The sequence below is a fragment of the Apodemus sylvaticus genome, chromosome 12, assembly GCF_947179515.1.
Source record: "Apodemus sylvaticus chromosome 12, mApoSyl1.1, whole genome shotgun sequence".
Taxonomy (NCBI): domain Eukaryota; kingdom Metazoa; phylum Chordata; class Mammalia; order Rodentia; family Muridae; genus Apodemus; species Apodemus sylvaticus.
In genome coordinates this window covers 44,517,140-44,528,277 of record NC_067483.1, presented here as the reverse complement: position 1 = coordinate 44,528,277, position 11,138 = coordinate 44,517,140, and the positions used below count along the sequence as shown (strand labels likewise).

Genomic DNA, 11,138 nt, shown 5'->3' with positions numbered 1-11,138 from the left:
CTGTATTCTACACTGGAAAAATGTCTACCTGCCGATTTAGATTACCTTTCCTCTGGTTTATACAATGCTGATTCCAATCACTATTTTACTAGCTAACCTCATCTGCGTTGTTACTTTCCCAGTAATAATAATGAAATATTAATGTTGTGGAGTATTGAAATTTTCACATTTTCTGTTAGAAGGTATTTGGTTTCATTTGACTATTTTTAGAAAAATCTCACAATTCCAGGATTCTAAATTGGTATTAACCATCTGCCTCCTTGCACAGGTATTCTTGAATCAGGAGCCCCCAAAAATATGTCATTTGTGTGCACATATCCAACTATACTGCCTTCGTAATTTTGGAAGGTCTTTAGGACAGGTTAAAACTGACTTGTACCAACGCCAAATTTACTTTAGCTTTTATTTCTGCTCCCGAGGCTCTGGAAGCATTAAGAATTTCAGCTTTGCTTAAGGTTAGCGGGTCATAAATAAACCAAAGCAATTTCTTTGCTTTGAGCAAGAGGGTCAGAGAATACATGAAATATCACTTTTAAGCAAAGCAAACTTTAACACGAATTGACAGAGGAGCACGAAAAGGAAGCACAGGGCGCCTCAGTAAAAGGCCACAGGGATTTGGGAGGCTGGGCCTGTCTGTTTTAGAAATAGACTGTATATCTTGTTTGATGACCCGTGTTTAATTTAAGTGACTGCCTCTGCAAGTCCTTCCAGAGGGCAAGTGTGTGAAATAGAGCATCTCACTGTCACTCTGCGCCCTCTCCTCTGCCGGATGCCTTGTCCTGAATTGGGATGTGGGCATTGATCTGACAAATGAGAGGGAAGGAGTTGGTGCTTCCACGCACATTTCATCCATACTTTTTATTCAGCAGGAAATTGTCTTAGGGGTCTGGGGTAGGAATATACACACAAGCACACTTATACAGTAGTTTTCTTTTTGGCTGTGAATACAACTCTTTTCAAAATGCAAGAAGAAATGTCACACTTGTAGTAGGAAACATTACTTCCTCCTCCCCTTCTAAAGCGTGCACATGCATGCCCTCTGTGAAATATGATGAAGAAATATGATGAAGAAGATTCCAGAATGACTGGAGTTGGTGGTCTCAAGACGCCTTGTAAATGTCCATGTCTGTTTCTGTCGGGGTATCATTCCTGTGTTCGAGAAATCTCATGAAATGTCTCAGCACTAGCAATTTCCCCTTCCCAGTCAGACAGGCAAGAGCTCAAGTTACAAGTGCTCACTCTCAGGGATTAATCACAGGGTCCTCTGCCCCTCTCAGTATGAAATGTGAACACATCGAAGCTCAAAATTGAGTAAGTAAGGTAAAGAGTTCAGCAGAAACCATGGGCCTTGGTTTCCACGGAAGGAAAACAGGACAGTCACACTAAAGTTGACTGAAAGACAGTCACACATTAGAGATGAGGGCCCATAGGAAAGATACTCCTCTCTTTCAGTACTGTTGTAATCTACATTATTCACCCTATAAATTGTTTTATTGTTTTGCTTTCATAATCCTAGTAGCCTGTTTAATAAAATTGCCAGTGATTGAAACAAACAAACAAAAATAAATGGATTGATTTTAATGTACATATTAGCTACATTTACTTAAAAGAAACCCACACAGTTTGGTGCAATACATATATATCATAAACATTTTATGCTCTTCATTTAAAAACTAGATACAAACTTAAATGTTTACAGTAATAAAAAAAGACTTAAAAATGAACCAGTATAACTCCAACATCAACTTTACCTTTATTTGTAGATATGTTAAATATAAATGAACCTTGTTATTTATTCTATTACATCTATTTGGGATAAAAGGCACAGGCATGCTAGGCTTTTCACACCAAGGCCAGAAGAAACCTTTCAGGAGTTGGGTCTCTATACCGTGATGAGGACCTAATTCAAACTGATAGTCTTGTCAGCAAGAGCCTTTAACTGCACTGTCATCTCAGATATATACTTTTACATTTCTTTAGTCATTTAAGATGTATAACCAGGCTGGCCTCAAATTCTTGATGCCCCTGTCTCAGCCTTTCAAGTGGTGGGACTATTTATGATAGGTATGTACCACCATGTTTGAGTATTGGACATTCCTTTCTCTAATACTCTACAAATATTATTTTGCTTACATCTCTTGCAGTAGAATAACTGTTATCATATGCTGCATTTTTTAAAGCATGGCTGTAGTCTAAGTCTACATATAATCTCTGCTTGTAAAGTTTTCTGTGTAGTTCTTTAAAAGGTGTTATGACGAAATGAACACAAGAAGAGTACTAGAACTCACACAAAGGCTTGGGACTGGCCATACAGGCTCAGTTATATAAGCCCTCTGCCTGGATAAAATCTGCATAATGAAATCATTCACATTTAGACCACCTAGTTTCCGTAAAAACTCCATGTAATAGACACTCTATAAAGTATAGCATTCCTTGCAATCATTACTTAAAGGCCAAGTTAGGTCCAGGTCTCCTAAGAAAGAGATGGTTTAATGCTTTTCCCATAAAAAAAAAAAACAACCTGTCTTTTAAATTCTAAAAGTGAAATTCTCATATATAGACACACATGCCCATATATAACATTCTTACAAGTCTACACAACAAACATTTACTTTTAAGTGCATCTTGTCAATGCCAGAAAGCCAGGATTGTTCTGTTGCATTCCCCAGCAATCTAGAATGCTCTGTAGCCGTGGTGTTCTTACCTGGCTGGTAGGTGGTGGTGATTGACAGGCAGGAAGAGTTCTTTCTAGACAGGTACTTCTGAAGACGATTGATGTCTAAGTAAAAGTAACAATTAATCTTAAGCTCTTCTAAAGTTAGGAGCCCTTGATTAACCTAGTGTGTCTGTCTTTATCATGAGCACTAGGCAGTGTGTGACAATGATGATTATTCCTCATCATCTGTCAAAATGACCGCTTGTCCTTAGTCTTATGCCCTAAATTGCTTTAATTTAAATCATTATATCACATAGCTGTGCACAAATGTGCTTTAGAAATGTATCCAGTCATCATTAAAAAATGGGATCCCCTAGAAAACCCTTTCAGTTCTGTGTCTCTTCCTCCATCCCCTCTCTCCCTTTCTATATGTTGCATGCATTTTCTGAAATTTATAATTTTTTCTAAAACAAGAAAAGAGGGAAGGACACACAGAGAGAAGAAACAGAACTTACTTTTTCCCCAAACTCAAGAACTATTTTAAATTAATCAAGCTGTGATATCCAAAGAATTTTTAATTTTTAAGTAATTCCTTCCTTCTCTTTCCTTTTCTCCTTCCAAGCTCTCCTATGTAGCATCCATCGTTTGGAATTGTTTAACTAATTATTAATTATTATTAATTAACTAATTAACTAATCTTTTCTGGGGGAAACGGTTTTGTCTACTCTCAGCAATACTTAGTTGCTTATATTTCTTTGACTCATTAATGATAGAAGTAAAGAACTCATTGATAAGAAAAATTAACTGCAGTTAAATTATGTTTTCATAGAGCTCACAATGGCTTAAATTCACTATAATGTGAAACTTAGAATAAACACTGAAATAAACCATTGAACCATTGAACCATTGAAGCAAGAATCCTGGACATGAAGAACTTAGAATCCTGTCATGCCTACAGATGGTGGCTTTGCCATGGTGGGCAGTGTTTATTTCTTTATAAAAGAAATGTCCCCCAGTGCTCCCAGGGAATAAACCACCAACCAAAGAGTACACACTGGGGGACCCATGACTCCAGATGAATATGTAGCAGAGGATAGCCTTATCAGGTATTACTGGGAGGGGAACCCCTTGGCCCAGTGGAGGCTCAGTGACCCAGGGTTGGGGAATGCCAGGTTGCTGAGGTTGAGTGGGTGGTCAGCTAGGGGAGTACACTCATAGAGGAAGAGGGAGGGGGAGGCGATAGATTTTTTTTGGAGGGGAAACTGGAAAGGGGGATAACATTTGAAACGTCACTAAACAATATAATCAATAATGCCAGGCAGTGGTGGCACATGCCTTTAATCCCAGCACTTGAGTGGCAGAGGCAGGCAGATTTCTGAGTGCAAGGCCAGCCTGGTCTACAGAGTGAGTTCCAGGACAGCCGGGGATACACAGAGAAACCCTGTCTCTAAAAACCAAAACCAAAACAAAACAAACAAAAAAAATCAATAAAAAATAAAAAACAAAAAAGCCAAAATAAATTAAAAACAAAATAAAGAAGCACAGTCTTGATCCAAGACTGTGTAATAACAGTTGATTCCTCCCTTGACTGGGAAAGGATAGATATGTTAATATAGATTCAAAGTAATTTTAACATCATGAATTAATCTTTGAAAACTGAAAAGAACATGTATTGGAATAAATAAGTCTTCTTCTGGAAGAAATAAATCAGAATCTTTGAAAAGAAGCAGATCTCTAATTTATGCAAATTGTTAAACTTTTTCCAATGAAAAAGATCTAGTATATACAATCACCAAAAGCTAAACACAAAATGCCATTCTAGGCTCTTGAGATTTTGTTTCATTTGAAACACTTTTAATTTTTCTGTCTAGAATGTTATAGTATAAAACTAGTTGAATTTTTAGGTTTTAAGATTATAATTAAACATCTTTCAAAATTTCTGTTACATTCAAAATTCAGTCTCTGACAGTCTCTTAAGCTCTGTTATTTTGAACTACATTGTCCACTTATTATGTCATTAAAATCCTTCACTGTTTTCATGTTTTCATAAGATATTGTAGATTTATTTCTGGCTTCCTAAATTGTCCAGGCATCTGTTCTCTCCATCAACAGGAAACCAAGTGTTTATACATTACTCTGTGTGAACAATGCATATAATATAATTTATCTCCTATGGAATTTTAGTGAGCCTTTAACTTGTGTTTAAATGACTAAGAGTGTGGAAGAGGATTTAGCAGCAACAATAAATATATTTCAAAGTAAAATCTGTTGGAATTAAACTATGGTACTTAAATTACAGCAGTCATGATATATTTCCAGGTAACCATTTTGCATGGTCAAGAAGAATGTGAAACATTTGAAATGAAATCCACATCTCTATAAAATATTGACTGTGGCTTGAAACACATTAAGTAATTCTATTTGACTATGAAACATAAAAAAGTATTTTGTTGAGTTTTGGTATATATTCCACAAATTGGACATTGGTTCATTGCCTTGATAAAAACTGCTATGTGAAGAATGAACAATCTACGCAGACTATGGTGAACGCTGACTTCCTATCATGGGGCCAGCAGGTCACTTGTGTTATCTTCATATATCAACGAGGCCAAGAAAGAATTTCACCAAACATTAAAAACTCAGTGTCATTAATAATATATTCCTCTGAAAGGTCCCTGACATTAAACATGTTCATTCAAGTTGTATATCAAATATATCACAATTGCGTGTTTGAAATACCCCAAGCATAGAGGCACTGATCTTGGACTCTGATAACTGGCCTCTTGCCTAATGATTCTATATTTTGATAGCTTCTACTTCTTAGTTTCTTTGATAAAAAATACTTCTAGAGGGCTCCACCATTATTCATTTTTAAATAGTACACAGTAACAAAGTCATTTAATAAGTAATTGATAGTACTTTCTGATCCCAAATCTATCAACAGGTCACCCTAGTCCTTAAACAACAGCATCTTGTGAAGGCTAGGATGACTGAAATAACAAATTGGAGAAAGAAAAACACTTCCTCTAGACGTCATTCTGTTTCCATCAAAGTCAAAACATTCTTTTTAAAAGGTCTGTTATAATCCAGACACCTTAGCAATGTCATTACACACTATGACTTTGTATCTTTCAAAACTTACTTGAAAATTATGCCATACTCAACCGTGTCTCCATAGCAGGATAGAAATGAGACTGTTTTTCCATAGTTAGAGTTGTTCGCATCTTCTCTGCTGAGGTTCTTTCTTCTTAATTTACATATTTTCAGAGAATCAGTGGGCTTTAAGTTTTCAAAAGCTGTTTGCCATAAATGAGAGCGTATCATGGACAGGAGTGAGGAGACCTTTTCCATTTCTAGCACGGAGTAGGAACTACAGTTGCCGTCACTGTGTATAAGTCTAATACAATGTCCTGTAACCAAGATTAGTCCTGATAGGGAAGACCTTGAGTGCAATGAACATGATGTCATTGCACTCTACTTTTCAAAGGTATTCTGAACTAAATTTGTAAACAATCTGTCTCCCGTATCATTCATAAATGGTTACTGGAGATGAATGCAGACGAAAACTGACCTGATCGACCTGTTTGCATAACTGCTTTCAACAATTCATTTACCATTAATGATATACAGACTTTTTGCTTCCATTCTTTTAAAGATCAAAAAGTGTATTGATTCAATAATTTGGGTTCAAACTCAGTTTAGGCACTAAAAGAAATCCCCTCTGCAAATGCAAGCAAACACACTATTCTTCCTAGTTTCCTGTCTTAAAACTCGATTTTACCATTGCCTGGAGGCTGCTAAGCAGCTGCAGCATTCCAACCATGGGAGTGAAGTACACAACTGCAGAGAAAGTTATATTTCTCCTGGAATAGGGAGCCATGCATACACTATTTTTTTTTTTAAAAAAAAAAAATTAAGCTTAGTTAGAAAACTCAAACAGGCACATTGTAAACAAATCCACAAATGTGAAAAACTTTATAGAGAAAATGGTTATAACTATACAGACAACCAGAACAAATATCACCCAGAGGATAAAAAGAAACATTCCTTTAAAAAATTGTACTTATTCTATAGTTTAATTGGTGTTGAATCAAGAATATTGAATAATTTTGGACAAGCTTAAAATAGTGTTGAGATCTGATGACCACTGTGTGTTGAGTCCCTTCTACCTTTTATCGCCTAATGTTTAAAAATGTATTTACTTCTATTCTTAACACTATCTTATTTGTCCATATTAGAAAATATATTTTTTCCAAAATTACACAAGAAATCTATGTAAATCACATGTTATATGTGCACCTGGAGACATAAAGGTCTTTTCATGTTTCCAGGTGACATTTAAAATGAGAGGAGTCTATGCTAGTAGGCTGGGGGTGGAACCCACACTCTCACTTCAATGTCACATATTTCTCATGGTGTGAAATTCTTGGGGTCATAGACTATTCTTTTCCTAGGGGTCTTGAGTTTAAGAACAGAGTAGGTGCTCACCATACAATGGTTGCTTCATCCTTGATTCCCTGGCACACATCAATATCATCTGAATGTTCAGCCAGACGTAGTCTCTTTAGGCTCTGTTCTCCATAGCACATGACTATACATGAAGGCTGTTGAAACAGCTAACTTCACTGTCAGGGTCCCATGCATCCTGCATGGACTGCTCAGGAGCACCGTGCATGGACTGCCCTGAGGTCTTAGTCTTGCTAGTTCTCAGAAGTTTAGACACAGAGAAGTCGAAGCAAGAGTCAGAGCACTCGGGACAAAGTGTTCCACTGAAATACGCATTTTACTCTCCTAGGTGATGGACCATACATTTTCTTAGGACAACATGAACAAAGTATCGTTTAAAAAACCTCATACATAAAGATTTTATTTGCTCTTACAGTAATTTTTTATAAAATGTATACTTTTTAAAAATGATACTTTCATTTCTAAAATATTTCTTAATTTTTTGTTGAGCAAGATGAAGATATGGATAAAGGTATTATAATTTGTTGCCCTCCTACCACCAAAAAACTGCATCCAAAAATTATTGCCATTTTTATTTTCTTAAAGGCAAAGTAGTATCCAATAAGAAAGTTCTAAAGTGGCCAGACTAAAGAGAATCCTGAATTACTTCCCAAATGAGCCACATATGAATCCTCTGGTTCCATGTGATGCTGCTTGTTGGCTTCTTAATCCGTCCTCATACAGTAATTACAGGCTGAGTTGGATTTCATATGTCACCCATCTGGCCTGGAAAACATGCTTCTGCCTTCTACCTCTGCCCTGTGCCCCGGATAGCAAGCAAACAAACTTCATTACTTCCTAAAATGCATCTTTTTAGTGACTATCATCTCACCCTGTCCTTTAGCAATACGTTCCTGTCTCATTGAGTGAAGTCTGATAATTATCCTTTCTTGTCCTCAACTCTTCAGAATTTCTTGTAGAGTAGACTGGTGCTTAGGGCAAGCCTTTAGTTACTCCTGCTCTGTTCACAGCAATGACTCTCAGCAATATTTCCTATTACACAGATAAAAATCCATGTAAACCAAGCTGATTACTTGCTTTATTTAACAAATTGTACCATCGATTAACTATTCCTCAACACACGTATGCATAGTACCCGTTTATCCAAAAATCAGTCACATTAACATAAACATTGATATTCATTTAAAATAAAATTTTTATTCCACAGATAAATTAAAACAACACCAATGCCCCCTCACTAATAGTTAAAGATGCTACGGATTCCAGCATTTTCTAAAAGTGTTCATAAATCTTAGTAGTTTTTAATTAAAGTATTTCAGTTGATAGATATTTTCACCAAAGGATATCAAAAGAAAGGGCACTGAAAATAAAAATAAAATAAAGTAAAATAAAATAGAATAAACATATTCTATTTTATCTTAGAATCTACATTTCCATTCTTTCTCCTGTATCAAATTCAGTTCCCATCAATGTCTAAAAATTAGTGAGCAGGTCTAGAGAGATGGCTCAGTGAGGTAAATACATTTGTTGAAAGCAAGGAGACCTGAACTAAACTCCCAGCACTCACATCAAAGTTAAACATGATCATGTATGCCTGTGACCCCCAGTTGGGGCCGAGACAGGTGCCTCTGAGGAGTATGTGGCCAACCAACCTACACAAAATGGTATGTTTCAGGTTTGATGAGACGGCCTGTTTCAAAAAATAACTCAAAAACTCATGAAAGATGACACTTGCTCTCTCTACTGGCCTCTTCATGTGCATTTGCAGATGACCCCTCCCACCTCCAATGTGACACGGTTATTACTGTCATTTTGTCTCTTCTTTTGTCTTTCCATAAACATCATCTTCAAGGCCCCAATTTGCACTGTAACTTGTGGCCCTCATATCTTCTTGAAATTGCATTTCTTAATGTTACAGTGCATTTCTGCTTTTTTTCCCCCCACAGGAAGAAATTGAGGGCAACAAACCACATTAGTCACCTGAAAAAAAGAGGATTCCCCAATATTGCTTCAAACACATTCACTGACCCATACAATCCAATCCGTTTCCCCTTACACCTTATATTTAACTAAGAGAAATCATGACAAAGGCATGTCAGAGGCATTGTCACCTGGAGAAAAGAGTTTTGAAAATATGTTACATGTCATTTTACTTTTACCTGTTATTTTCTGGTTAAAAACAAACAAACAAAGAAACAACCCCCCACACACACAATTTCAGCAATACAATAGCATTTTAAAAATGTATAAATTTTACTTTGTCATGTAAGAAAATGTTTACTAAGTGGACATTTATGAAGCTAACATTTCATTTGTTAGTAATTTCACATTGTTAACTCTGCGTGGCACTGCATGAACTATGACACAATGCGTTTTGAGGTGAAATTATTTGATTTTAGAAAATAATGCAGATTTTGGTGTCCATAAAAAAAAAAGCACACTTTATTCTGCAGCATTCTGAAGGAACAGAACCGTGAGCTAGCTACATTATCCTAATTATCCCATGATGTGATAGAAACACTTGGTGTCGTTCCATTTTCTTCACTCTGACATTAGATAACTTATATCAGAGAGCTACAAATGTCCGCTGGAGAGGCAGGGTATCAACCATACGCTCTCATCCCTGTTACAGAAGATCACTGGAGGCACATGGAATAAAGAATGGAAAGGACCTCAATTTTCCTCAGCCTTAGACAAAATTTTTACTTTACTTCAAGCAGCGTTATTTGAAAGCATACATTTTATAAGCCTTTATAGCTACTAAAGATATGCTATTGGAATAGAGAGTAAATTTTTAAAATTAGACATACATTCATTATTATAAATTTGGAATACTTTTGGGAGAAATAATGGAATTGAGATACATGCAACCTACTGGGGATTGAAAACATCTGTCCCCTAAAATTCACTACATTCACACTCCTGTAAACAGCACATGCTTTCAAACATGACTTTCTTCTTTAGTTCAGTAGTGTGTGTCTACTGCATGGTGGGGGCTGGAGTGGAACAACACATGTATTCGAAATTTCTTAGTGGATGAAATTGCAAATGCCGAGCCTTTCCAGTTAGACCAAGTGTGACAGAATGCTTCTCTTTGAAGGAAACTATGACCGAGCTGAGCATAACCATGCTCCCAGAACTTATTTTCATGCTTTTGTCTATGTCATACGGAATACGTCCTTAGACCTCAGTCATTCATTTTTATAGTTTTAAGGATGCTGCAGAGAGCTTTATAAACACAGCTGTTTTGGAAGAGATTTTCTGGAGGAAGAAAGATAAAGTTAGAGGAAGTAGTGGGGTTACTTTCTGGCTTTACAATTTGCTTTGGGGTACCCCACATGTCACAAAGAGAGAATTGCCACAAACCCTTAAAAAAGACACAGGAAGGCCTCAGGAACAGGGACATCCAGACAGGAACACTCACTTATATGCAGAAGTAAGCAGGAAGAATCCTGCTACTAATGTAATCAGCCAAGTCCATACGTGAGGCATTTGCCACCCTTCTTCAATACGAAGCTTCATTTGCCTAAATGTTTCTTAGTGGAAAGACAGAAAGAAGAGATGGAGGGAGGGAAGACACTGGAAGAAAAGAAAGGAAAAAAGAGAGGGAGAAATTAAATAGAAACTTTTAAACCTGGTAAAGTGACAGACACTGGCAAAGTGCTGGCAACAGATGGGACAGTTCCTCTGGGCCTGGAAAAGCTTGGCACCTCAAAAGGAACCAGACTCGGTGGGTTGTCCTGTAATCCCAGCCCCAGGGAGGCAAGGAATGAAGGATCTGGTGTTGGATTGGAGGCTAACCTGGGCTACACAGTAAGAATCTGTCACATAATAGCCCCCAAATTAAATAATAAAGAATATTGAATAAAGAGCCAACCTGAACATGTTTCCTTCCTGGAACTTAGAGCTCCAGTTCAGTAGAGGATGCCGGTGCTGACACATTAAGATCTGCTTGTGCCGGGGAATCTTCCCTTTCTCTGCTACAGAAAGTTGATGCCTAACTAAGCTGAGCTAT

At 36.9% G+C, this 11,138-nt stretch overlaps 1 long non-coding RNA gene across 1 annotated transcript in view; it reads right to left on the bottom strand.

Annotated features, from left to right (window-relative positions):
* Window positions 1–798: 798 nt before the first annotated feature.
* LOC127697756 (uncharacterized) overlaps window positions 799–11,138 on the bottom strand; it is a 66,106-nt gene continuing 55,766 nt past the window's right edge. Inside the window, exons 3-4 of the long non-coding RNA XR_007980525.1 lie at window positions 2,705–2,779; window positions 799–1,149 (exon numbers count right to left, since the gene is read on the bottom strand). This is a non-coding gene — a long non-coding RNA (uncharacterized LOC127697756). The remainder of the gene's footprint in view (window positions 1,150–2,704; window positions 2,780–11,138) is intronic.